This window comes from Anastrepha obliqua, chromosome 5 (assembly GCF_027943255.1).
Source record: "Anastrepha obliqua isolate idAnaObli1 chromosome 5, idAnaObli1_1.0, whole genome shotgun sequence".
In the NCBI taxonomy this organism is placed as follows: Eukaryota; Metazoa; Arthropoda; class Insecta; order Diptera; family Tephritidae; genus Anastrepha; species Anastrepha obliqua.
Genome location: NC_072896.1, coordinates 29,935,505 through 29,961,083, shown reverse-complemented (window position 1 = coordinate 29,961,083; position 25,579 = coordinate 29,935,505). Strand labels below are relative to the sequence as shown.

Here is a 25,579-nt window from a genome sequence, read left to right as displayed (position 1 = left end):
GTAGCACCGTAGTGGAGTGCTGCTTTCCACTGCCGACTGTAACGGAGAAGTGTGTTTTAAAGCAAAACCAATATGCAGCAGTTACATATACATATGTACATATATACGTATGTGGTGGTATGTATTGAAGCGCGTTATGTTGCTATGGGCGGCTACACATTCGAGTTTGCTGAAACTCACTCTCTCTCTCTCTCTGGGAATTTTCTCATTCTCATACATTTGTAATTTGTTTTTGTTTGTGCGCAAAGTCACGCAAAGCCTGATTGAGATGTACGAGTAAATGACATTTGTGCCTTTGTGTTTCGATATTTCCCCTTATTTTGGGCCTGAAAGTTGCATACACTTAGCATTCCGCGTACATCGCTTTTGCGCCAACATTTAGTTGGCAAAGGGGTGTCCACCCACTCGTTACATTAATGAAATAAATAAGTAAACGCAATTTTTTCTTTTTTCTTTTTGATATTCGAAAAGACGCAAAATAGTGCCGCGAAGCAGAAAATTCTAGTTCAATAAAAAATTTACTAGTTTAATATGAGTAAAAAATATGAGCTACTGCAAATATAAAGTAACCTCAGTGATTTTATTACAGAAACATTTTATTGCCAGTTACAGTGTCTTCTCGAGAATAGTGACTTTCAATTACTGTGAAAATTTTACGGCGGCAGCTTTAAATGGAACATGAAAAATAAGTTTTCACCATGGAAATTGAATATTTATATTTAATGGCTGTTTTAAAAGGTCTCTCTCTCTTTCTCTCTCTAAGCCTACATTTTTAATGTGATGAAGTTTGCTTTTGGAAATCACTAAAAATTTCTACAGAAACTTGGAGTCGGCTGATGTAACTTAACGCTTTGCAGCTCAAGATAGCAAAAATGCGAAATGCCTTTGAAGAAGGATTAATTTAGGTAAATAAAAAATGTATTCATATTCAAAAATTAAGTAAATTTACAGGGTTTGATTGAAAAGTAATGAGCCTTCCCGCGCGGAGCGTCTGCTAAGCGATCAACCGAATCGGCTGTTGGGGGAAAATGATCGTTGGACCTTCCCCTTCCACTAGAAACCGGTCCCAGTTCGCTGGCAACAGCGGTGCAGTCAACATCGTTCCGCGCGTGAAAGCTGTTTTAAAAGTGTGTTAGGATTTTGCAGTGGCGAAAATGCAGTGATCGTTGGAGCAACGTTACTGGATCAAATTTTGCGTAAAGCTAAACAAAACGAGTACCGGACCAATTGGGCTACTCAAGGGGGCTTACGGGAAACAATCTCTGTTCAGTGCCCAGGTAAAACGGTGGCACAAGTCGTTTAAGGAAGGCCGGGAGGACGTCAAAGACGAACAGCGATCTGGAAGGCCTTCGACGACGGAAACAGACGAAGATGTGAACCGCCTTCCTCTGCACCGCTGCATTGGCCAAGATAGGGATTCCGGTGCTTCCCCACCCTCCCTACAGCCCAGACCTCTCCCCTCCGGACTTCTTCTTTTTTCCCGCGCCTGAAAATAAAGCTGAAGGGGGGCGTTTCGTCTCCATCGAGGCGATCCAAAAAACTGTGACAGCCGAATTGAACGCGATTCCGGCGGATGAGTTTAAAAAATGTTTTCTGCAGTGGAAGGACCGCTGCCAGCGGTGTATTGACGCTCAAGGGTCCTGTTTTGAAGAATATTAGTTGTATAAGCCAAAACGTTTAAGGGGGGAAGCTGGTGTAGAGCGCAAAAAATGGGCATATTTTATGAATTTATTTTGACTCAACAAAGGAATCAATCGAAAATCTGTGAAATAGGTTTAATAATATAGCTTTCATGGTACAAATACAAAATTTTTCGTCTGAATTAATTTCAAAATGGCCGCTGTCCAGCAGTTCTCCTAAGGCGCCTTTTTTTCTAGTGGGTCCATTGCCGAAGACGTAAACTCCTTAATTTTTGTCCTGGATCAAAAAATAAATTTTTTTTAGTTTCTATATAACAACAGAAAGAGACGTACGTAGGATTTTTTCGATATTTTGTTTTTTCGCGTTACAATTTTCACTATAAAGAACGACATAAAATTGTTGATTAAAAAAAAAAACTATGTAATATAAATAAAAAATCCTACGTACGTCTCCGGAGAAAGGTATTTCGAATGTATTGTCAAAATTTCGTAAGAATCGGTAAAGATTTGTTCGAGTTATGTCTTCGGCCAGTTTAAAAAAAGTGATTTCGAGAAAAACGCGTTTAAAGTTGTAAGTAGCGTTCGGGGCATACCTGCGAGGCACTGCCGTCGAATGAAAAATTTGGGCATTTAGACATTTTTGCTGGCATCCCTCATTTGGTATATTATTTCTAAGACCCTAAAGCACCTTTTAAGACAAAAAAAATTTTTTCGATTTCGATTCTAGACCAGCTTCCCCCCTTAATAAAACTGCTTAAAAAAATTGAGGCTCATTACTTTTCAATCAAACCCTGTATTACTTCGTAAGGATGGTGTGACATTACTGTAATAATGAGCTAAAACCTCAAAAACTGCTTTTGAGAAATGAAAAACTTTAAAGGACATTTTTTTTCAAAATTAGCTTGTACTTCATTCCAAACTCCATTGGAAGCTACACATTGAAATAATCGGATAAAGAAAGCCAGTATTGCTTTCCACTACTGCAAATCTATGCTCAAAAACAAAAAAATTGGACTCAAGCCACGGGTCGTGCTCTGGATGTACAACGTAGTGGTTCTGCTAATTTTAAAGCTTGGATGCCTGATTAGGTGGGAAGCTCCTCGAAAGGGCAATAATATCACTAAACTGGGGAGGGTGCAGTGGGCTGCATGTATTGGCATCATCGAAGGATTTAGAACTCACCGCCCTGAATGTCGTTTTGCACTACTTCCTAACGATTTTTAAGATATTTCCATCGCGGCTCAAATTACAATCAGGCTAAAGAAGACTGGCCTCTGGAGGCAAGCTCTCACGGGCGATGGTAGCAGTTTTAAGCAGTTAACACCGTATTTCTCTAAACTACGTACAAATCTCTCTATTCACACACTGGAGTTTGAGGGACTTCCCAGGGCAATCTTTTCAAGTAGGCAGAATACGAACGAAGGGAAAATCATTTCTTCTTGAACTATTTCGAAAACCCTTTGGCCTCGGTACAATAGACGGAGGTCTCAGAAAAACCTGGAGACACCAAACCATTTAATTTCCAAACTTTTAGTTGCACTTACCGGGCATTGAACGATCGGCACTCACGTAGAAAAGCTAGGTTTACAATTTAATTCCCATTACAGAAGCGGTGGGAACTTTCAGAGAAGGTGACGGTTGAGTCTCTCTCTTTCTTTGTAAATGTACAGGTTTGGCAGCGGCTCGTAAATCGTTATATGAGACGATTAAACTAAACCTGTACATTTACAGGGAAAGAGAGAGACTCAAGAGTTCCCTTCTCTGAAAGGGCAAAGCGTTAATCTAAGTCCCATCAACCTTCTCCATTGCATCGAAAGCTCTGGCTGACTGTAGCTATCAAATGAGCCGTTAAAATGATATCAAAACGGCGCTTTAATGCCACTCGGGGAGTGATAGTCTGGTACTTCAACCATTTCACCTACGTACTTACAAAACTTTTAGTTTTTTTTTTCAAAATTTCATCAAAACTTTCAGCTTTTCAAAGATAATTTTTAGAATTCTTCAGGGTATGCAGTCTGATAGTCCATTAAGTTTTAATACATTAAAATGTCAGTTTTAAGTGACTACGAAATACTGTTGAGTTTTGAAATATTTTTGAACAATTTTAGAGAGAGATAAGACAGTTTGCTGGCAATAAGAATACCAGCCCTAACCAAATTATAAGTAGATGTGAATTTTCTCCCAAAATACGAAGAGAAGAATACAGCAAATTTTTAGTGAGAGCTCGAATTTAAAATATCAAAATCGCTTAATTGAAGTTTACTCCACATCACAAAAAGCTAGACTTGAATTTGTCTGATTTCTGTAGATTTATTATTTTCTTAGGCTTAATATTAGTTTTGTCTCGTATACCTACAGGCATTTCCTTTTACGCTCTTAAAAATTATTAAAGTTTTACAATAAAAAGCTGAAAATAAATCCTTTAACATGCCTTATTCGTCGTATTTCGCTATTAGTGTAGACACGTTTATCGAGAAGCCACTGTACTGCTACTTGCATGATACCACATGTGCCACTGTACTACTACTGGTTACGCTTTTTTGAACTTACCACATAGTAATTGAATTACTTTTGTCGCCAACTATTGTGTTTGTGTTGGCGTATGGCGAATGTCAATGAACTGCCACAATAAGCGAAAACTGCAGCCAAATGAAGTTAAAAGCAAACAAGAAAAAACAGTAAATGCAAATGTCTAATCGCATTAAAGGTTACTCATACCAGCCGATGCATGCAGGCAGCTACACAGAAGCATGCATTGGTGAGCTGACTGGTGCCGGTCATTTGTGGTTGGAGTAGGAGATGGGTAAGACATTTAATATTATTATTATTATTCCCACGCCACTATCCTCCCGTTATTATTATTATTATTCCTCTTATATGCCGTAGCCGAATGGGTAGGTGCGTGACTACCATTCGGAACTCACAGAGAGAACGTAAGTTCGAATCTCGGTGTAAAACACCAAAATTAAGAAAAACATTTTTCTAATAGCGGTCGCCCCTCGGCAAGCAATGACAAACCTCCGAGTGTATTTCTGTCATGAAAAAGCTACTCATAAAAAATATCTGCCGTTCAGAGTCGGCTTGAAACTGTAGGTCCCTCCATTTGTGGAACAACATCAAGACGCGCACACCACAAACAGGAGGAAGAGCTCGGCCAAACATCCAAAAATGGTGTACGCGCCAATTATATTTATACCCTATGATCAGAAAGTACCGGGAATGTTTAAATAAAACAGAACAGGGTTAAATTTCAGGCAAATTTATTTTATCTTCTTCAAAATATGACCCGTTTGAATCAACACGCGCATGCCAAAGTTTAACCCAGTTCTCCATGCACCCCTGGTAGGCCGACGAAGGGATGGCCTTCAGATTCTTCGTTGCATTCTCTTGGATCTCCTCTATCGATTGAAATCTCCTTCCACGAAGTGGTAACTTCAACTTGGGAAACAAAATGAAGTCGCACGGTGCTTGCACGATGGTATTTACTTGGAGTTTGGTGAAATAATCCAGGACAACTTGGGTTCGGTGCGATGGCGCGTTATCATCATGCAAAATCCAAGAATTGTTTGCCCACATCTCCAGCCAGCCAGGCAGACACTAATGATCCGATGACGCTAAAAAGTGACAGATGTGTGTCTTGCAGTCCTGCCAACATAAGAAAGAAATATGGGCCGGTTCCCACGTGCGCGGTTCGTTTAAATTAAACATTCCCGGTACCTTTTGATCATAGGGTATACAAACAGATAAGCAAAGGGGCGCATAAAGGTCGAAATAAAGATTTCCATTATTCAAAATCATTTTTTATTTAGAGAAAAAGTTATTCAAAGAAAAAAAAACATGGATGATTAATTTTGCGCCACCTTGTATTAATATCTTACTATCATTGCATCAATCAAAAAATTCTGTAAAAAATTTTTTTTTTTTATTTTTGATAAAAAAAATTATATACTACCAGTTGGACTCCGTGTTTGGCACTCAGCGAGTGCTGGTCAGAGCAAATGAACGAATATTTTCCGTTGTTGGCGCGGATGATTAGAACTACAATTACACAGTGCAACAAAACGAGAAATGAAAAAATTCAAATTATACTTTTTAGTCTCTGGTGTCTCAAAGTGGTTTTGTGGTAGGTTATGCATCAGTAAAGTAATACTTTACATCTGCTACTTGCAAAAGAAAATTAGCCAAAATTTCATATATATTTAATTTAAATTTCCATGCAGCTGGCAACCCTCTTCAAATTTTTACTTCTCCATCAAAGTGCGTTGCAATTCACTTCACTCGCTGAATGAATGAATATTTTACTGTACTTATATATTTAATTAACTTACATCAAGTGGCAACTCTATTTAAAAATGTATATCGTTCTCCCTAAGGCGGTGAAGCTGACCTTCAAAGTGGTGTGTCAGTCATTTAATTTGATGCAGCTTTAGGGTCATGATGCGATGACAAAAAAAAAATGCTTATCCATACATTCATTTAAAGTTTTAGCTGAGCGGCAACCCATTTAAAAAAATTGACTGAAGTTAAGCTTACATAAGGTCTTATTTGAAACCAGTAAAGGAAAATTTTATTGAAATTATATACATTTTTAACTTATATTTTTAGTAAGGTGGCAACTCTCTTCGAAATTTTACTTGCAGATCAAAGTGTGCTTAAATGTCTTTCATTCGTTGGCGATTATTTTACTTTGCTTATATGTACATTTATTTAACTTAAGACATGTGGCAACTCTATTCTTAAATGTATATCCCTTTCCCTGAAGCGGTGAAGCTGGCCTTCAAAATGGGGTCTCAATAAATAAATATGGTTCAGTTAAAAAAAATGTACTGACATTTCATAAATATTTCATTTATATTTTTAGTAAGGTGGCAACTCTCTGCAAAATTTTTTTTCTGCATGAAAGTGCGTTGTAATTCTCTTCATTTGTTAACGAATATTTGACTTTACTTATATATTTAATTCACTTCAGACAGGTGGCAACTCTATTCAAAAGTTTTTATCTTGTTGCCTAAAGCGGTGAAGCTGGCCTTGATGGCATTCATCATTAAATTTGCTGCAGTATAGATTTCAAGTGGTGATTGCAAGAGCTTTAGATCCAGGCATTTTCTACGACCAAGCAGCAATTTTGAATTTACTTTTACCTTTTTAAAGTATTTAAATAAAAGCAATATTTAAAGAAGCTTTAACATTTATGGCAGAGCGCTAAGAGCAAAAAAAAAAGGAAAATAAAAATAATTCTTGACTTTTACGAGTCTAGTTTTGGAAATCATGAAAGCGTCTATATACGAGTACATTTGAGAAAAGGGTGAGCCATCTACCGACGAAAAAAAATCGTAAGCTGTACGCTAAGCTGTACCAATTTATGATAAGGATGCTAATAAGGCTTGAGGACTATGGAAGCCTATACTGGACTGAATAAAATCACAAAAACATTGGAAATCATGAAAGCGTCTATATACGAGTACATTTGAGAAAAGGGTGAGCCATCTACCGACGAAAAAAAATCGTAAGCTGTACGCTAAGCTGTACCAATTTATGATAAGGATGCTAATAAGGCTTGAGGACTATGGCCTGGTACTCGGCAATTAGGCATACGCCATTAGTGATCCAAAAAGTAGTGAAATACTTAGGTATTCAACTTGACTGCAGGCTTACTTTCTGAGCCTAGATATGGCATGCGGCTACCAATGCAACAAAGATCACGGGAATGCTAAGCAGATTAATGGCAAACCTCGGTGGACCAACACTGAGTCAACAGAGACGGCCATAAATTCAATTCTCTGGTACTGGCTGCGAAGTATGGGGAGTCGTGATAAACTGCAAAGCCAAGCGCAAATCACTGTAGGCTATGGAACGAACAGCGGCACTCAGAGTTGCCTGCAGTCTTTGTAATCAACGGGGAGATACTTGACGACCACATGGCCCGGGAACGAATGGAGGTGTGAGACTCCAAGAAGAAACACGTCATCACGGAACGGAGATGCCAAACCATGCCGGCAAAGCCGATGAGACACTGATCCATCAAAAGACAAATGGGTCCAAAGAACTTCGGGGAAGTGAATTACTTCTTAACTCAGTTCCTATCGGACCACGGATACTTCCGGAGATACCTATACCACATAGGCAAGGCTCTCGGAAAGAGGTGTTCTGAGAGGTACTCTGCACGGAAGTAGATTGGCGGAAGTATTTAGCAAAATTTCTGAACGCGAGGACAGCTGGAATGCGTTAAAAGATACATTGAAGGCGTATTACAGAGAAAAAATATAGACCTCCACGCAGTACAACAAAGTAAAACCTCACAGATAGAGACACAAGAAGATGAGCCTATAGCATGAAGCTGGCTACAAATACAATGGATCGAATATTACTACATTTGAGGCTTAGAAAGTACAGGCGTAATCATCCGGTTTGGTACATGACCTGTAGGGGAAATGTCCCACTTTTCTTCAAATATGAGTACGCAAACAAGATTAAAGTCAACGCAGGCACTATAGAGATATGCCGACCAGCCTTTTTGGCGGTTAGTGTCACCAAGAGGACCTAACGTGCCACATAAGATGTTCCATAATCGATCTTGGACTCATGAAGTCCGACAATTGTAAAGTCAGCTGTTTACCTGATCTCAATTAGCCTATACTGGACTGAATAAAATCACAAAAACATTCAGGCCACTGCTAAGCTAAAGTCGAAAATTACGGGAAATTTGTTGCATAGTTGGCTTGGCAGCCGAGTTAGTCATTTCAGGGAAATTGAATTCCACTATCGACCCTCAAATTTTACTCTTTTCATTGAAGTAAAACTCATTGTATGATATTTTTTATTACAGCATCTTAAAAATGAAACCAGCTGATTATGCACCCTTTATATTTACTTATATATTATACTTATACATATGCACGCGCGTGCATAAAATTTGAAAATTGCCTTTCGTGACTGCTTTTTCGCCTGTCTGTTTGTGCATCTCATTAGAAGTCTGTGTGCAGTAATGCGTTATGACTTGAATGACTTTTGATAATGCGCAAAAAAGGTGGCTGCATGCATACTTGCGCACATACACACACACATATATATATAACACGTGCACACGTATGTAGTATTATTATATGAGTACGAACATGAATTCTTACAAATTTAAGCGTGCAATATTTGCTTTTGAATATGTGACAATGAATGTCAACAATTCACCGAAGCAAAAGTCAAAATCTTGAGAAAGTTTCAACGCGTGAAATTTACGCTGCCATGACTCGGTGCAACTTCGACGACTGCACTTGACTTAGTGCACTTACTTATTCTGTTTTTATGCAATGTCTATACTGTTTTGTCTACCATTCTTTTTCATGTACCAAAAGACTCTAATGCGTATGAAGTTTAGTTAATTTTCATTGTTTTTAGTAGCGGGAGCTCTTTTTTGCCTTTTTTTGCTTTAGAAGTTATGCACTCTTATATCAGTGATGTGGAAGTGATAGTTTTTATCATCATTTTTGCTTCGCGCCAGCTTTGTGAGTTTATAAATCTCTAATTAGTGACTGAAGATATTTAAGATTTACCCGGTTCGTTGGCGAATGTGAAATCTCTCATTGGTATTCTGCGCGCGAGTTGTTAGTAAAAAATCAACGACAAAGTTTGTGATGCACAAAATTAGTATTAAGTGCACTTCATGAATACAAATGCAATCGCAAACGTGTGTAAGTATTTAGCAACAGCACTGAGTTTCGCTACAAATTTCAAAACTACGTGTTGCTCATACGCACTGTTGCACTGTCGCACTCAATGAATATTACAAGAAATAAAGGGTAGATAGTGTATAAAAATATAATAAAATGAAATAAAATAAACAGACTGAAAAAATTTAAATAAATTCAAAAATATTACAAATATATATATATTTATATATATATGTAAATATGTACAATAAAAAAATAAATTGAACTGAATTATATTAAATTGAATACATTATTTAAAAATAAAATAACATTATATATAAATAAATAAAATTCACAAAAAAAAAAAACAAATTAAATCAAATCAAATAAAAATAAGATTAGAGTTAAATTAAAGATTAAACTAAAATGACCTGGCGTAGAGGTTAACCGGGCCCAGAACCCGTTTTGCCGGTCCCTTCTGCGGACCGGATTTCTGCAACTTAAAGGAATCAACCACAAGCAGAACCTCATTAACAAATTTGAGGCACGACTGAAAGCTGTATTAAAAACTAGTCTGAACAGTGGAAATAAATGCAAGGCAATCAGTACCTGGCCCATACCCCTTTTGACATACTCGTTTTGAGTAATAAAATGGTCCCAGACAGACATCCTTCGGATTGAAACGCTGATACGCACCACTTTCACAAAGTTCCAAAGCCATTACCCTCAAAGCGCTGTGGAAAGAATATCGCTTCCTCGAAACATTGGTGGGAGAGGAATCATTAATATAGCGCGTCTACACTTCTCGCAAACTTTAAAGCTACGTACATATTTTCTAAGCAGCGAGTCTCATCTATTTAAAGCTATAGCTATGGCAGATAACGGCTTTACCCCGCTAAGTCTGATGGAGCAGGATTTCCCAGTACCTGAGGGGGTTAAAGCCCCCGCAGAAATGATCGCAGCATGGAAGGCAAAAACAATACACGGTGCCCATCCCCATGATCTCGAAATGGAATGGATCGACGCACAATCATCCAACTTATGGTTGAAAAAAGGAAAACTATTTTCTGAAACAGAAGGTTTCGCAATCGCTATCCAAGACCGAGTTATTCCAACAAGGAATTTCCGAAGGTCGATACATGGCGAGGCAATAGAGGATAGATGCCGAAGGTGCGGCATTTACGGCGAAACAATCGACCATATAATTGCTGGATGTAGCGTACTTGCCCCCCGTGAATATGTCATGAGACATAATAATATAGCAAAGATCCTCCACCAACAACTTGCGATAAAACACGGTCTCTTACAAGCAGAAGTCTTGTATTTTAAATATGAACCAAAGGCAATAATCGAAAATGCAAATTTTAAACTGTACTGGGACAGATTTATATCCACAGATCAAACAGCAGCTGCCAACAAACCTGACATTATCTTGTTCGACAAGACAAATAAAACGATCGAAGTAATCGATATAGCGGTGCCCCTTAATCGCAACATCCAAAGCACATACTCCACCAAAGTATCGAAGTATGCTGCTTTGGCCATAGAACTGAAACAGATGTACAAAGCGAGGGAAGTGAATATAATTCCAATAATCATATCGTCCACTGGATTAGTGCCTAAGCATTTAATAAAAAACTTGAAGAAATATGACTGCCAACACCTTTTAGAAGACATGCAGAAGTCGACCATACTGGACACATGTGCAATAGTTCGTAGATTTTTAAATATTTAAGCAATAGCAATCGCATGGGCGTAGAACTTGGACTACGCTCCACCAGAGCACAATCCCTTGAAAATTTTATCCGGGATGTGTAATCTCCGGCAATAGCCGAGATGGATTAAGCTAAATAAAATAAAATAAAATAAAATAAAATAAAATAAAATAAAATAAAATAAAATAAAATAAAATAAAATAAAATGAAATGAAATGAAATAAAATAAAATGAGATAAAATAAAAAAAAAAAAAATAAAATAAAGTAAAATAAAATAAAATAAATAATCGTTCCCGACAAGCTCTCAAAGAAAAGCGACCGGAATGGGAAGGTAGACATGACAAACTGATTTTGATGCATGACGACGCCGGACCACACCTTGCTAAATCGGTTCAGAAATATTTATAGGGACTAAATTGGAAAATCTTGGCCCACCTTCTGATTACCATCCGTTCCGATCAATGCAGTCAGGGTTTATTGGAGAGCGGTTCACTTCATACGAGAGCATCGCAAAATGGCTGAATGAATGGATCAAGTCCAAAGTACACGAATAAGTTGTAGCTTCCAGTGGCACATACGTCACATAATTCCATGTATTATTTAATTGTTTCAATAATTCGTAACTTTGGCTAAGAAAGGACGGAAACTTATTCCGATACCCAATACAAATACAATAATAACGACCTCTACTGGCTACCCTCGGGTATGGAGCAAAGCTACAAACAGGTCAAATGTAAGTGAATGTAAGTAAGTGCCAGCGACATTTAAATCAATTTCTGTAGTTTACAAACTACTACAATCTATTACCATGTAATTAGTGTCAGAGTTGTGAACTTCTAGTTTCTAATCACTCCACAAATAAAATAAATAAATAAGCCTATTGTCCAACCATTCATTCCCTCCTACTTTCCCTCGTCTACGCTCCAGTAATGAACTTTTCACACACACACACCGACAGTAAAGCGAGTATAGAAGCAATTATCATGTGGCCAATGGTACAGATCCCCACAGCCATTTACTTACTAAGTCTTTTCGTGCAATTTTCGTGCATTCAATATGCAGAGTGCAATCTGTCAAATGCAGGAGACACTGTAAACAATAAATAACAATAAATGATTGTCATTCTCTAAATGGTTTTCAATTACATTTTGTAGCTTTGAACTACTACATACATATTGAAAACAACAAGTGCGAGTGCAAGTAAATATGCAGGGAGGCCAGAAATTTTGTGTGGATTCTTGGTAAACAACTTGTTTTTTTGCATTTTGATGGTTCATGTGAATGGAATTTTGCATTGTCAATTGTCAATTGATAGTTGTTATTGCTTATTGATTGAAGTGCCAATGTAATTACTGTATTGAGCGTGAATTGAATTTTAAATTGGAGCAGTTGAGGTTGGTAAGGATTGCGGATTTGGTATCGTGTTGCGAATGCACAAACACACGTACAAACTAATATAGTACGAGTAACTGCATGCATATTTCAATATTTGTGGGTTTATAAATGAGAGAAAAATTGTGATATTTTTTAAATTAGAAAATTTGTATGTACGTAGTAGATTTTGAATTTGTTTTCACAAAAATTTAAACTTTAACTGAAGTTCAATAAACTTGCATAATTGGATAGGAAAAAGTGTGTATTATTTTGTTATAATTTTTTCTTTTTTTTTTTGGCAAATGACGATAAGTTTTAAAACTTCAATTCAATAGGCAGAATTCAATCGCTTTTGAAAAAAATTATTTAGTTATGTTATGGTGTATTCCAGAAATGAATAGTTCAGGTCCGAGATCTGGGAGTTCGCGTTAATAGCCTTATTGATCGCATTCTGTTTTATTCCTACTCAATGTTAGTATCTGTTCATCGTAATTGCTCTGCCGTTTCATTCTATTCTCTATTTTTTACTCTCGTAAGGTTGCGCCTTAAGTATGCGGCCAATCTTTGCCACCCTTTTCACATAGAGTTTACAAGCAGAGTTGAGCATCTGCAAAAAACTTTCATTATAACTACATTACGAATTTTTAGTTTCACGGTATGTGACGGAGAATTTCTCTCAATATTTCGTTAAGAAATTTCAGATATATTGACTTCTGACTGATTCTATTGACTTCTATGCCAATTGATTCAAGCATTTTGCACATTCACGTGAATTCTTATAAGAATTGGTTTATTTGTAGACTTAAGTATAATCAGAAGTAAACTAAAAAAATAAAAAAAAATGTAATATTTTGAGATTTATTCAATGAAAATTTTGATAATGAAATGGAGTTTTTTAATATCAGAGATTTTTTTTTAGTTACAAAGTTACGAATTATTGAAACAATTAAATAATACGAGATATTATGTGAAATATATGCCAAGCTACAACTTTACACCATCTATCAGACAGCATACGGATTTCTCTGACGAAAAATTCGAGTGGTTTTGACTTCATCCACTCATTGAGCCAGTTTGCGATGCTCTCGTAAGAAGTGAACCGCTCTCCAGTAAGGGTTAACTGCATTGATCAGAACAGATGGTAATCGGAAGGTGCAATGCCTGGGGAGTATGGCGGGTGCCGCAATATTTCCCAATTCAGTTCCTGTAAACATTTCTGAGCCGATTTAGCAACCTGTGGCCTGGCTTATTATGCAGCAAAATCAGTTGTCATGTCTACCGTCCCATTCTGGTCGCTTTTCGTTTAGAGCTCGATTCAAATGCATTGGCTGCAGTCGGTAATGATCGTCAGTGAATGTTTCAGATGGTTTACTGAGTTCATAATAGATGCCACTCTTCTGATCCCACCAGATACACAACACAACTTTTGACGCATGAATTTATTTTTCGCTGTCGATGGACCTGGTTCACCTGGCAGGCTCCAACTTCTTCGAAGCTTAGGTTTATCTTAATAGATCCATTTTCATCGCCAGGAATGATGCGATGCAGAAAGCATCTCACACAAGAAGCATCTCACACGTCACCAAATGTCTCTCCTTCAATATATCAGGTGGCGTTCAATCGGGCGAACGCGGTAAAAATCGTCATTTTTCGACATCAAACGACGAGAGAACAATTTCTTAAAAAAATCGATTGTGGTTCGAAGCTGTGTGTGGTGGAGCGCCGCTGGAAATCAATGCGGATAATTCGTTGTAAAGTGGCCCGCGCAATGCCCAACTGCTGAGAACGGCGATTTTGGGATGTCCTTGGCGACGTCTCAACACTAGCCCGTACAAGAGCAATATTCTCATCCGATCACCTTGGTCGGTTTTGATTTGGCCTCTTTGGATTAGAAAGAGCATCACCAGTCGAAAACCTTTCGAACAAACGTTTAATGGTGTTCTTAGAAGACGCACTTTTCACATTATTTAATTTTTTATACGCCCGTTGAGTTTTCACAATTGACTTCTTTTGTTGAATGTAAATTTCAACAATTTGGGAGCGCTCGCGTGGCGTGTACTGTTCCATGGTAAAAATCTGCTTGGACTGACGCTTCCAACGCGGTATGTCATTAAGCGATCTAACGTCTCTGTCAAAAGATACAGGGTTGCCAGATAGAACCGTCGAATATGGGCAACCCTGTACTCACCTATATCGTTGAAACCCGAGCAGATGCAACATGAACACAACAAGCAATGAACAGGGTTGAGATCGCAACATTGCGATCAATCACAAGACATACTCGCAGAGATCGTATGCGAAACGAAGGGATTTGAGGGATATGTGACACACAAGACATGGTCAGGTGGAGCCGAAGACATGCTAGGCATGCCCGACAGTAGGTTGGCTAAATCTGTTATGACGGGAAGGCAGATGACTACGAGGCCATACGGACGCCCTCCCAAGCGCTGGAATGAGTGTTGGACATCCAGCTCTAACGAATAATTGCTATTTATTTACTTATTTTTTATTGTATAAAATAGTTGATGAACAGGCTTTAATTCTATAATAAAAAAGAAGAAGAGCAAGAAGAAGCATACTGAAATAATATAGCATCCCAAAGAGGTATTTGTCCTTTACACACAACTCTAAAAATATCATTTTGCCTCGCTTTCGCCTTATCACACTCGCTCTCTCTCTCCCCTCGAACATAAACTTCCATCTTCCCTAATCTAATCAACTTCAATGTGCTATATTTTTGTCGCGTACTGTACTGCCTCGTTTACGTAGGAGGATAGTGTGCCGCAAGATTGCTAAAGTATATAACTTCAGTTGTAAGTTTTTTAAATTTTGCCTTTTACTTCTGGTCGTGTCGCACATGCTTTATAAGTGTGGCACGTGATGTTTGTCCCTAACGCGTGACACAAGCATGTAAGTAGCTGGAAACTAAAACGAAAACAAAAACAAAAATGTGAAATACTTGTTTACTCGCCAAACTTTATTTCTGGTTGTTTTTTCATTGAAAATGACAAACCAAAATTGCGCTTGTTTGCCACAATGTTGCTTACATAGCAAAAGATTCCAAACGGCAGCAGCTGCTGTTCGTCTTCTCGTTTTTTCATCTTAATTTTCATCAACATTGGCTTCAGCATTTTTTGGTTTCACTCATTTCGCCTTAAAAATTCCACACTTTCCCCATTTGTACTGCGTACCTGCAACGCAGTTTTGAGAGATTTCTCCTCTGCCATGCCCTCCTCTATGCCACAATTCGTCAAATTGTGTGTACTTCAATGTCGACATTTTCCTTCCCAGCTCTAATCCATATCATCATCTTCATCTTCATCATCACCATCTTCTCCAACGGTGTGTTGAGTGTGAACTTGAGGACCTACCAAGCGGCAAAGTGGCATGAGCACGTCTCGAATGGCTTCAAGCAGCAACGAGTGTTGGACTTTATACATCGTATATATGTAGTCTCACCAAACATACATACATACACGCATACACACACACATATCCTAGCTGCTTTTGTCGATTGAACGCTTACAACACTAACGCCGGCGTGTAATCCAAATCTGTTACGGGTTTTTCTTGTTGCGTATTGACCACCGAAGGTTTAAATAATGTGCAGTGAAAATTGATCTGCAACATTTTTTTGTTTTTTGTGGGTCACTTAAAGTGGAAAATGCTTACATTTCTTCGTTGGTCCGATAAGATTGAAATTGTTTCGTTCTTTGTTCAAAGAGGAGAAAAGCGAGCAGGCGAAGAGGTGTCGAATTTAATGCCTTGCGGTTGTTCAAAAGGAACCGTTGGTTGAGGAATGCCACAGTATGGCTTAATTTGAACCTTCTTTTGAATCATATCAATCGATTTTGCGCATCCCAAAGCTTTACTGGAGTGCAAAGGATATAATTGGAATGTGAGTTAAGGGTCTAATGTTTTAAGTGAAATCAATGGCGACAAAACTTCGAATAAATAGAATTGATTATTTTTTTATCTTCCATCTAATATTTGTTTTGAATACCTGAAGTTAAATTGACGATTGTGCCACTTACTTTCAGCAACACTGAAGTTTAGGTAGTGTTCGGGAAACCGAATGTCTTCAGAGCTATTCATCTCCTTGGCATTTACTGAAATAAATAAAACAAATAAATATTGGGTTGGGGAATAAGTTCAAAGCGTTTTTATATTTTCTTTTATTTTGCAACGATTTGTTTGCTGTTTGGCAAAGGGTAAATATTCGATTTTTGTTTGGCAAAGTCGATAGAACTCTTTGCTCCCTACTCTACAAAACTATGTTAATTGTATTATATTTTTGAGTTATTTAAATCTTTTTAGATTTTAGACTTAGAAATGAAATACTCAGGTGGCAAAAATCCACATTTTCGACACCTGCTCTTCTTTGCTTTTCATTGAGGCCAAAAAAATGCCGAAACAGCACGCGACGTTTGCGACGTGTATGAAGAAGGTGACGTAGGAGAGCCTACACCACGGAAATGGTTTGCAAAATTCAAAAATGGCGGCTTTGACGTCGAAGATACGTCCCGCAGCGCAAGGCCTTCTGAATTCGCTGAAGAACTTCCCAAATCACTTTTTAAAGAGAACAGTCACCAATTAGTCGTGAATTGGCGAAAAAAATGAACTGCGATCATAAAACGAGTCCAAATCACCTTCATTCAATGGAATTTACCGAGAAATTGGGAGCCTGGGTGCCTCACGACCTCAACGCAAAAAAAACAAAGAAAGTTGGCTACAAATCGTTTCTCAGCATCTCGCCCACCATCGAGCAACACGGGGTCATAAAAAGCGATTTTTTTTAACTAATCGTCAAAGGAGATGAGAAGTGGTGCTTAGACATCAATATGAAGCAAAGAAAGGAGTGGATGGCTCCAGGAAATACGATAAAGCCGAGAGGTGTCCGGTCGTGAATTGGCGGAAAAAATGAGCTGCGATCATAAAACGAGCCCAAATCACCTTCATTCAATGGAATTTACCGAGAAATTGGGAGCCTGGGTGCCTCACGACCTCAACTCAAAAAAAACAAAGAAAATTGGCTACAAATCGTTTGCTTTTTGCACCGAATCGTCACGGGAGCTGAGAAATGGTGCTTAGACAACAATATGAAACAAAGAAAGGAGTGGATGGCTCCAGGAAATACGATAAAGCCGAGAGGTGTCCGGTCGTAAATTGGCGGAAAAAATGAACTGCGATCATAAAACGAGTCCAAATCACCTTCATTCAATGGAATTTACCGAGAAATTGGGAGCCTGGGTGCCTCACGACCTCAACTAAAAAAAAACAAAGAAAATTGGCTACAAATCGTTTGCTTTTTGCACCGAATCGTCACGGGAGCTGAGAAATGGTGCTTAGACATCAATATGAAACAAAGAAAGGAGTGGATGGCTCCAGGAGATACGCTAAAGCCAAGAGTCAAGCCGGATATAAATCCAAAGAAGATCATTATATGTGTTTGGTGAGATTGGAATGGCATGGTGCACACCGCGTGAATGAGGCTATTCGACTGAAAAGACCTGATCGATATGGTCAAACCACACTCCTTCACAACAACGCCAGTCTCCATGTTGCACAAGTCATCAAAGTCGCACTCCAAGAACTCGAACGGGAGGTCCTTCAGTATCGGTCGTATTCTCCGAGCCTTACACTGACCAATTACCATCTTTTCCGCTCTCTGTCAAACCATATGAAGGGCGTTACCTTCGATAACAAAGAGATCCTTAATATCTGGCTAAACAACTTCTTTCACACCAGACCAGACGAATTTCGGCGTATCCGTATCAACAAATTGGTTGGGAGGTCAGTAAAAACGCAACGAACTTATTCCTCAACCTAACAATTGACGCGTACTCTTCTGTTAGGTGTTTGCACGAACTCCTCCTCCTATTTGTGGAGTGCGCGTCTTGATGTTGTTCCACAAATGGAGGAACATTTGAGTTCAGCCGATATGAATGAATTGATTGATTGAATACCTCATCAGGATCTTCAACATTTCAACTTCAAAAAAGCACTCTTGTACTCCCTACAAATTGAGGAACAGAAAGAGTGATCCACTACTGAAAGTTAAGAAACTTGCCAACCAAGGGAAACCATTTTGCCCAATGATCTTTGCAAAGTATTCCAAGCCGAAATTTTGGCAGTCTCAGAAAGCCTTTAAGTGTTAAAAAAACGTAGACACAGTTAGAGAAATCTTCATATGCTCTGGTAGTCAGGCAGTTCTGGAATCGCTCCTATCATCTAAACACTCGTTTAAGACAGTAAAAGGGTGTTACAAATTACAAAAAAATACTTGCACCGTATTTTTCTATCAATCTATTCTTGGCGACCGGGCTTAGTAAAATTAAAGGTAACTGTAAGGCAGATTGGACTCCTCGCTCCAGTTTAGTTAGGACAAGGTCGACATATCCATGCCCTTGACAACATATAAACTTCCATATAGACAGGTACACCTTTACTGTTGCAAATTTCAACTGGAAACAGTTAAACACCTGCGCTATTAGTAGACAAACGTGGCCCGAATAGAACATGAGTCGCACTCAGAGTCTACTTAAATTGAGTAGGAAGGATCTTAGAATCATAGTAGGTATCCTATATGGGCACTGTCTAATAGGAAGACATAATGGCGCTATCCAATGACTATTGTAGAAGCCAGCCAGGATATGGAAGAGGAAGAAACAGTCGAATACTTTCTATGCGGGTGTATTTCTCGTTTTTCTGAGCAACATTGCGAATGTTACCACTCGCCAACTTACTGGACAGCTTTTTAAAGGCCGCACAATGGTTTAGAGACGACCAAACGGGGTAAAGGTAGGATAGTTGCGCTGGTCTCATAAGGGGTCTCTAACTGGCCTAGGTGCGTCGAAGGATAGCTACTTCACCTAACCTAACCTAGTAGCGTTTATCGAAGACTTTCGCCATTTTAAACCACATAACACAACTAGAGGATATGGAAAATTTCTCTCTACCCTAGGCACTGAAACGATGATTTATAAGATCGGCAATCATCAGAGAGTTTTGTAGATCAGTCGTCTAAGCAAGGCTTCGCAAACAACCAGAGTGATTTTCATCATTCTAGCATGCCGATACGTGAAACTGTACGATCTTGGTATTCAGCAAAGGCAAAGATGATGGCTTGCGTTTAAAAGGAAATGAATACATCTCTAAGCATCCTTGATTCTTCACTCCATGGAAGATTGCGCTCTCTCTTTTTAAATCCGTGACAACTCTATTTGCCTAATAGGCGAAGTTGGTTAAGCTGAGCTTAACATTAACTTATTGACAAAGGCTTTCCTGATGCGAGTACCTCAAATTACAACGAGTAAAATGTATTAATTTGCTGTCCTTCTTCGCGCACACAACCGAGATCACGACCGGACTATATATTAGGGTGTCCGTTATTTACCAATTTGATTATTTTTTTTGCGACGCCCCCTAAACTTTTAGTTTTTCGTCTAAGAAAAATTATCAGATCAAAATCAGCTCTTAATATTCAGAATAAACCTTGCCCCAAACACGATATATTTCCCAAATAAATTACATGGGATTTTGCTACTTTTTGGAATAAACTTTTTTTTCTCTAGTATGCTAATTTACAGCTATGAAAAACACATATTCTAATGGCAATTTTAACTCTCTACAAAAAAGATCTCTTAAAGTTTTTCGATAAATTGACTCCTTTAAAAGTTAGTCGAAGTTAAAGTGGAACTGTGTGTAAATTTCAGATATTTTGCAGCAAAATTATTATTGTACTAGAGAAAAAAAAAGTTTATTCCAAAAAGTAGCCAAATCCCATGTAATTTATATCAAATATATCATGTTTGGGGCAAGGTTTATTCTGAATATTAAGAGCTGATTTCTGATAATTTTTCTTAGATGGAAAACTAAAAGTTTAGGCGGCGTCGCAAAAAAAAATAATCAAATTGGTAAATAACGGACACCCTACTATATATAGAACTTCAACAAAGTCCGCAAATCTCCCGTCGATAGAACTTACCGCAAATGCAGAAAGACATTGTTGGCGTCGTATAAGGCATTGTCCCGGCCAGTTGCGCAATATGCTGTCCCAATTTTGTAGAAGACTCGGGACTGCAATGGGATACCTTCTAATATCCTCCGTACTTCAGCTACACGGTGCAGCGTATATGCTCCCTGTTGAGGAAGCTCTGCAAGCAGCTTTTTCTGGGGTACTATTGTAGTAGCTACTCCAACAGATATCTACTACTTTTTACATTACTTTCTGCATTACTTCGGGAGGGCCCAGAATGACGTTCATGAAGTGGACCTACTATAGACGCGACTTCTTATGCTTTTGTCTGTGAGGCTGGGCTGTGTTGTTCTTCGTCGAGGTCTATATGTTTTCTTCGTAATACGTCTTCAACGTATCTTTTAACCGCTTTCCAGTTATCCTCGCATTCAAGCATTTTGCTGATTACATTCTTCAGCGCGATGTCGTTAATCTGCTCCCTTAGAGCATCTCTTTCCAAGAGCGATCTGTCGCAACTAAAAAGCATGTCATCGCCCGTTGTTTTACAGAGTATCCACCTGGGGTCGCTTACCTTACCATACCTTATGAAGTATATGTGGTTCGAGAGGAGCTGAGTCATGAAATAACCCATTTCTCCGAAGTTCCTTTGAACCCATTTGCCTATTGTAGCAATCAGCTTCACCGTCCATCTGCCACTCGATTCAGTGTCCTATCGACTTTGCCACAGCTGCCTGGTTTGGCATCTCCGTTCCGCTGCGTTAGTGGTGGCGTGTTTTTTCCTGGAATCCCACTTAATGTCATATAACTTAACTTAACTTAGCGTAACTTAAACTAACATAACTTACTAAACTGAGCTTAATTGACTTAACTTAACTTAATTTAAATTATGATAGCTTAACTTAAATTAACTAAATTTGAATTAACTGAACTGAATTTAACTTAACTTGACTTAACTAAATTTAAATTAACGTAACATAACTTAACTTAATTTAAATTATCATAGCTTAACTTAAGTTAACTAAACTGGAATAAACTGAACTAAATTTGACTTAACTTGACTTAATTAATTTTAAACTAACGTAACTTAACTTAAACTAACATAACTTTCTAAGCTGAGCTTAATTGACTTAAACTAACTTAATTTAAATTATCATAGCTTAACTTAAATTAACTAAATTTGAATTAACTGAACTCAATTTAACTTAACTTAACTTAATTTAATTTAAATTATCATAGCTTAGCTTAAGTTAACTAAATTTGAATTAACTGAATTGAATTTTACTTAACTTGACTTAATTAATTTTAAACTAACGTAACTTAACTTAAACTAACCTAACTTATCAGTTCAGATCTTAAATTGACTTAACTTAATTTAAATTATTGCAGCTTAACTTAAATTAACTGGAACAAACTGAATTGAATTTATCTTAACTTGACTAAATTAACTTTAAATTAACGTAACATAACTCAACTTAACTTTATTTAAATTATGATAGCTTAACTTAAGTTAACCAAACTGGAATAAATTGAGCCAAGTTTAACTTAACTTCACTTTATCCAATTTTCATTAACATAACTTAACTTGAACTAACTTAATTTAAATTATCATAGCTTAATTGAAATTAACTAAATTTGAATTAAGTGCACTCAATTTAACTTAACTTAACTTAATTAATTTTAAGTTAACTTAACTTAACTTAATTTTAATTCTCATAGCTTAACTTAAATTAACTACATTTAATTAACTGAACTAAATTTGACTTAACTTGACTTAATTCAATTGCAATTAACATAACTTAACTTAAACTAAACTAACTTAACTGAATTGATCTTAAATTGACTTAACTTAATTTAAATTATTATAGCTTAACTTAAATTAACTATGGTAAACTGGAATAAACTCAATTGAATTTAACTTGACTTGACTTAATTCGATTTAAATTAAAGTATATTAACTTAACTTACCTGAACTTAACTTAACTCATCCTAAATTAATTCAACTTAACTTAACTAATCATTACTTCAGTTTTCCTTATTTTTTGTTTCTGTAAATTTCCCCTTCCTTCTTCGTGCGAAAACCATTTCTCATTCCTATGAAATTTTCATATTTAAAATTGTCGCGCACAACAACAGAAGAGTTACTGTTTTGCTTTCATTAGCTGCCTGAAAGTAGGCAATTTAAATTGTTACGTTGCTAATCACGCTCTTACAATAAATAAAGCGGAATATTTCTTCGCGCTTTCCGGGCTTCCAGCAGCGAAAGTATGTCGTAGTCGGTGGCACAGCGTGGCGACCCGTTGTTTGCATTTTTCTGCAGCAAGTGCCATGCAATTGTTGCTCTTACTTTTCTTGCTCACATTGTTATTGTTGCCTGTTGCTGTTGCTGGTGCTGCTGGCATCAACGCTAATGCTATGGTCGTTGGCTGCGTGTAATACTATAAATTCTAAGCCAAATGTTTGCATTTTTATATAATATAAATTTGTTGTTGTTGCTGCTGCTTTTTTACACAGCGTTATATGTTTGGCTATTGTTTTTATGTTTTTAGAGTGTCGGTGTCGGTGTAGGTGAATGAAGACTGCATTGCTCGTGACAGCCAGAAATGCAAGATGTTGCAGTTCACCACACCAAAAGGAGGAAAGGAAAAAATCTTAAAAAGAAATTACCGAGTAATGTGACTGTGCTAAGGAATAAACGGGATTAAAGCTGCTGGCATCAGCTGTGACACAAATTGCAAAACGTGCAAATGTTGGTAAGAATTCTTGTGTTGACACATAAAATTTATGTATGTATTTATGTATGTGTGTGTGTCGTTTACGCCTGTATGTATGTATGTACGAATAGTTACGCTAGTCAGGATCAAAGTACTTCTACTTGCCAATGCATCAGCAACAGCAGGTTGAGAGTGAAATGCCTAAGTTGCCCTAAGCATTTAAAGCGCACTTACAACATTTTTTACCAAGGCGAAATTCAGGTAGCTGGACGAACTTCTTTGAAGACTTTCCTTCATCAATAGATTGCGAATTTTAATCAAAAAAATGGCACCTACTCTTACTTTCTTTATCTCCCAGAAGTTATACATTGTGTAAAATAAGTACCCGGAATTTATAATTTAAACTCTCCCGGGAATACCTGAAACTTCAAATTTGGTTTTTTCATGTTGGTACACATGTCCTTGAATGCACAAGCCTTATTAGAACGGGATCTATTACTTAGTGTGTTTTATTCTGCAGTCAAAGTGAGTTGATCTTTTGTTTACTTGGCGAATTTTACGAGCATCGGAAGGAGGTCTCTGAAGACATGGTTTCCCGAGCTAATACGGACCCTACGTTCATGAAACGCATAATAACTGGTGATGAGACATGGGTCTACGAGTACGATATGCAAACCAGTCAGCAATCGTCTGAATGGCGCTTCGAGAACGAGCCGTATCCAAAAAAACTACGCCAAAGCCGGTCAAAAGTGAAGGTTATGCTCACGGTTTTCTTTGATTACCAAGGCGTGGTGCACTCTGAGTTCCTTCCAGAGGGCCAAACGGTTAATAAGGAATATTATTTATCCGTTTTAAGGCGTTTACGTGAAGCCATTCGCCGTAAACGGCCTGAATTGTGGAAGGACAATTCGTGGATTCTGCACGACGACAACGCGCCATCGCACCGAGCCTTGATTGTACGCGAATACAAGACCAAAAACTTAATAAATACTATCGAACAGCCACCGTATTCGCCAGATCTCGCACCCTGTGACTTTTTTCTCTTCCCAAAACTAAAATTGCCACTTCGGGGAAGGCGTTTTGAGTCGATTGAAGACATTAAAAAAAATTCGCTAAAGGAGCTGAAGGCCATCCCGGCGCCGGCCTACCAGCGGGCCATGGATGACTGGGTTGTTCGTTGGAACATTTGTATCGGCTCAAAAGGAGCCTATTTTGAAGGCGATCCAACAAATAATGATGAATAATATGAAAAAATGTGTTTTTTTTTAATTCCGGGTACTTATTTTACACAATGTATTTCATGTCTGAATTATCTTTCATGGCAAAGCTTATATGCTGAGATATTTTTAGTTGATTGCCTTACCGGGCTTTAAGGGGGGGGTAGGGTTTAGCGCTAAAAAAAAACACTTTTTTTTTTAATTTTTTACAGAAATATGGCTTAAGATACTTTAATAAAATCAGTTACATGTTATTGTACATCTTTTCAATAAGTTTTTAAAAAATATTAATAATAAAATATTGACAAATAAGCCCATGACAGAGTTTTTTTTTGAGATATGTTTTTCGAGAGGTGCTCTGCGGTGCCAATCGGTGCGTAATCGGTGCCCGCCTCCCCCCCTTAATTTTCAACTCTTTTGCTACCAACAAACTCCAAGCCATGGAGGCTGCTACCTGATACCTAGCGACAAGATTAGAGAGTTCGAAGGTAAGGCTTACAAAATCGAAAGAGCGGTAATTGGATTCCTCAAAGTTTACGCCAGTTCTTCGGGGTCTTAATTTTCCTCGACAGGACAACCTTTTGTCTTGAGACGGTCCAGAAATGAATGGCAAGCTGCTCGAAAGTGACTTACAGGTATTTTGGCCCACTCGCGGACAATGGCTTTTTTCAGCGCCCCGAGACTGGTGAATCGTTTAGTTCGGACTTTGCTCTCCCAAATGGTTGGCGTCTGGTGAATTTCAGAGCCATTGTGTGGACCTTATGAAGTTCGAAACGTTGTTTTTTCAGCCATTCTTGGTTCAGTCGAGCTTTGTGAGACGGTGCAGAACCCTGTTGAAACGTCCATGGTCTGCCACCGAAAAGTTTGTCTGCCCACGGCTGCAAAGCAACCTCCAAAATACTTTCCCGTTAATATTTCGCATTTACCTTGACGCCAGGCTCGATGAAAAGCGGACCAAACCATTACCTGTGGCAGGTGCTGCCTCCTGGTGGCCAATCGAAGATTTAAATTCTCGTATGAACTTCGAGTGCCGGACCCTGTAGATGAGGACGTCCTGTTTTACGAGTTCCAACAGTGCATTTTGAAAAGAACACAGCAGAGAATTTTAATGCGCTTCACTAAGTCGATGTCGGCGTACAACTCGTAGTTTCATTTTATTCGGTATGCATCATTCGGGCAATTAGGACTATAGATTTTGTTAAAAAATGTCATACTTTAATTATATTTATTAAATTTTTTAATAAAAATAACAAAAATCCTACAGGCTATAGAGAAAACACTTTTGAATATTAAAAAAAAC

The 25,579-nt window shown here is 37.9% G+C and overlaps 1 long non-coding RNA gene across 1 annotated transcript in view; it reads left to right on the top strand.

Annotated features, from left to right (window-relative positions):
* Positions 1-396: 396 nt before the first annotated feature.
* Positions 397-25,579, top strand: part of LOC129248845 (uncharacterized) — an 87,909-nt gene continuing 62,726 nt past the window's right edge. The window contains exons 1-2 of the long non-coding RNA XR_008582635.1: positions 397-905; positions 22,898-23,101. This is a non-coding gene — a long non-coding RNA (uncharacterized LOC129248845). The remainder of the gene's footprint in view (positions 906-22,897; positions 23,102-25,579) is intronic.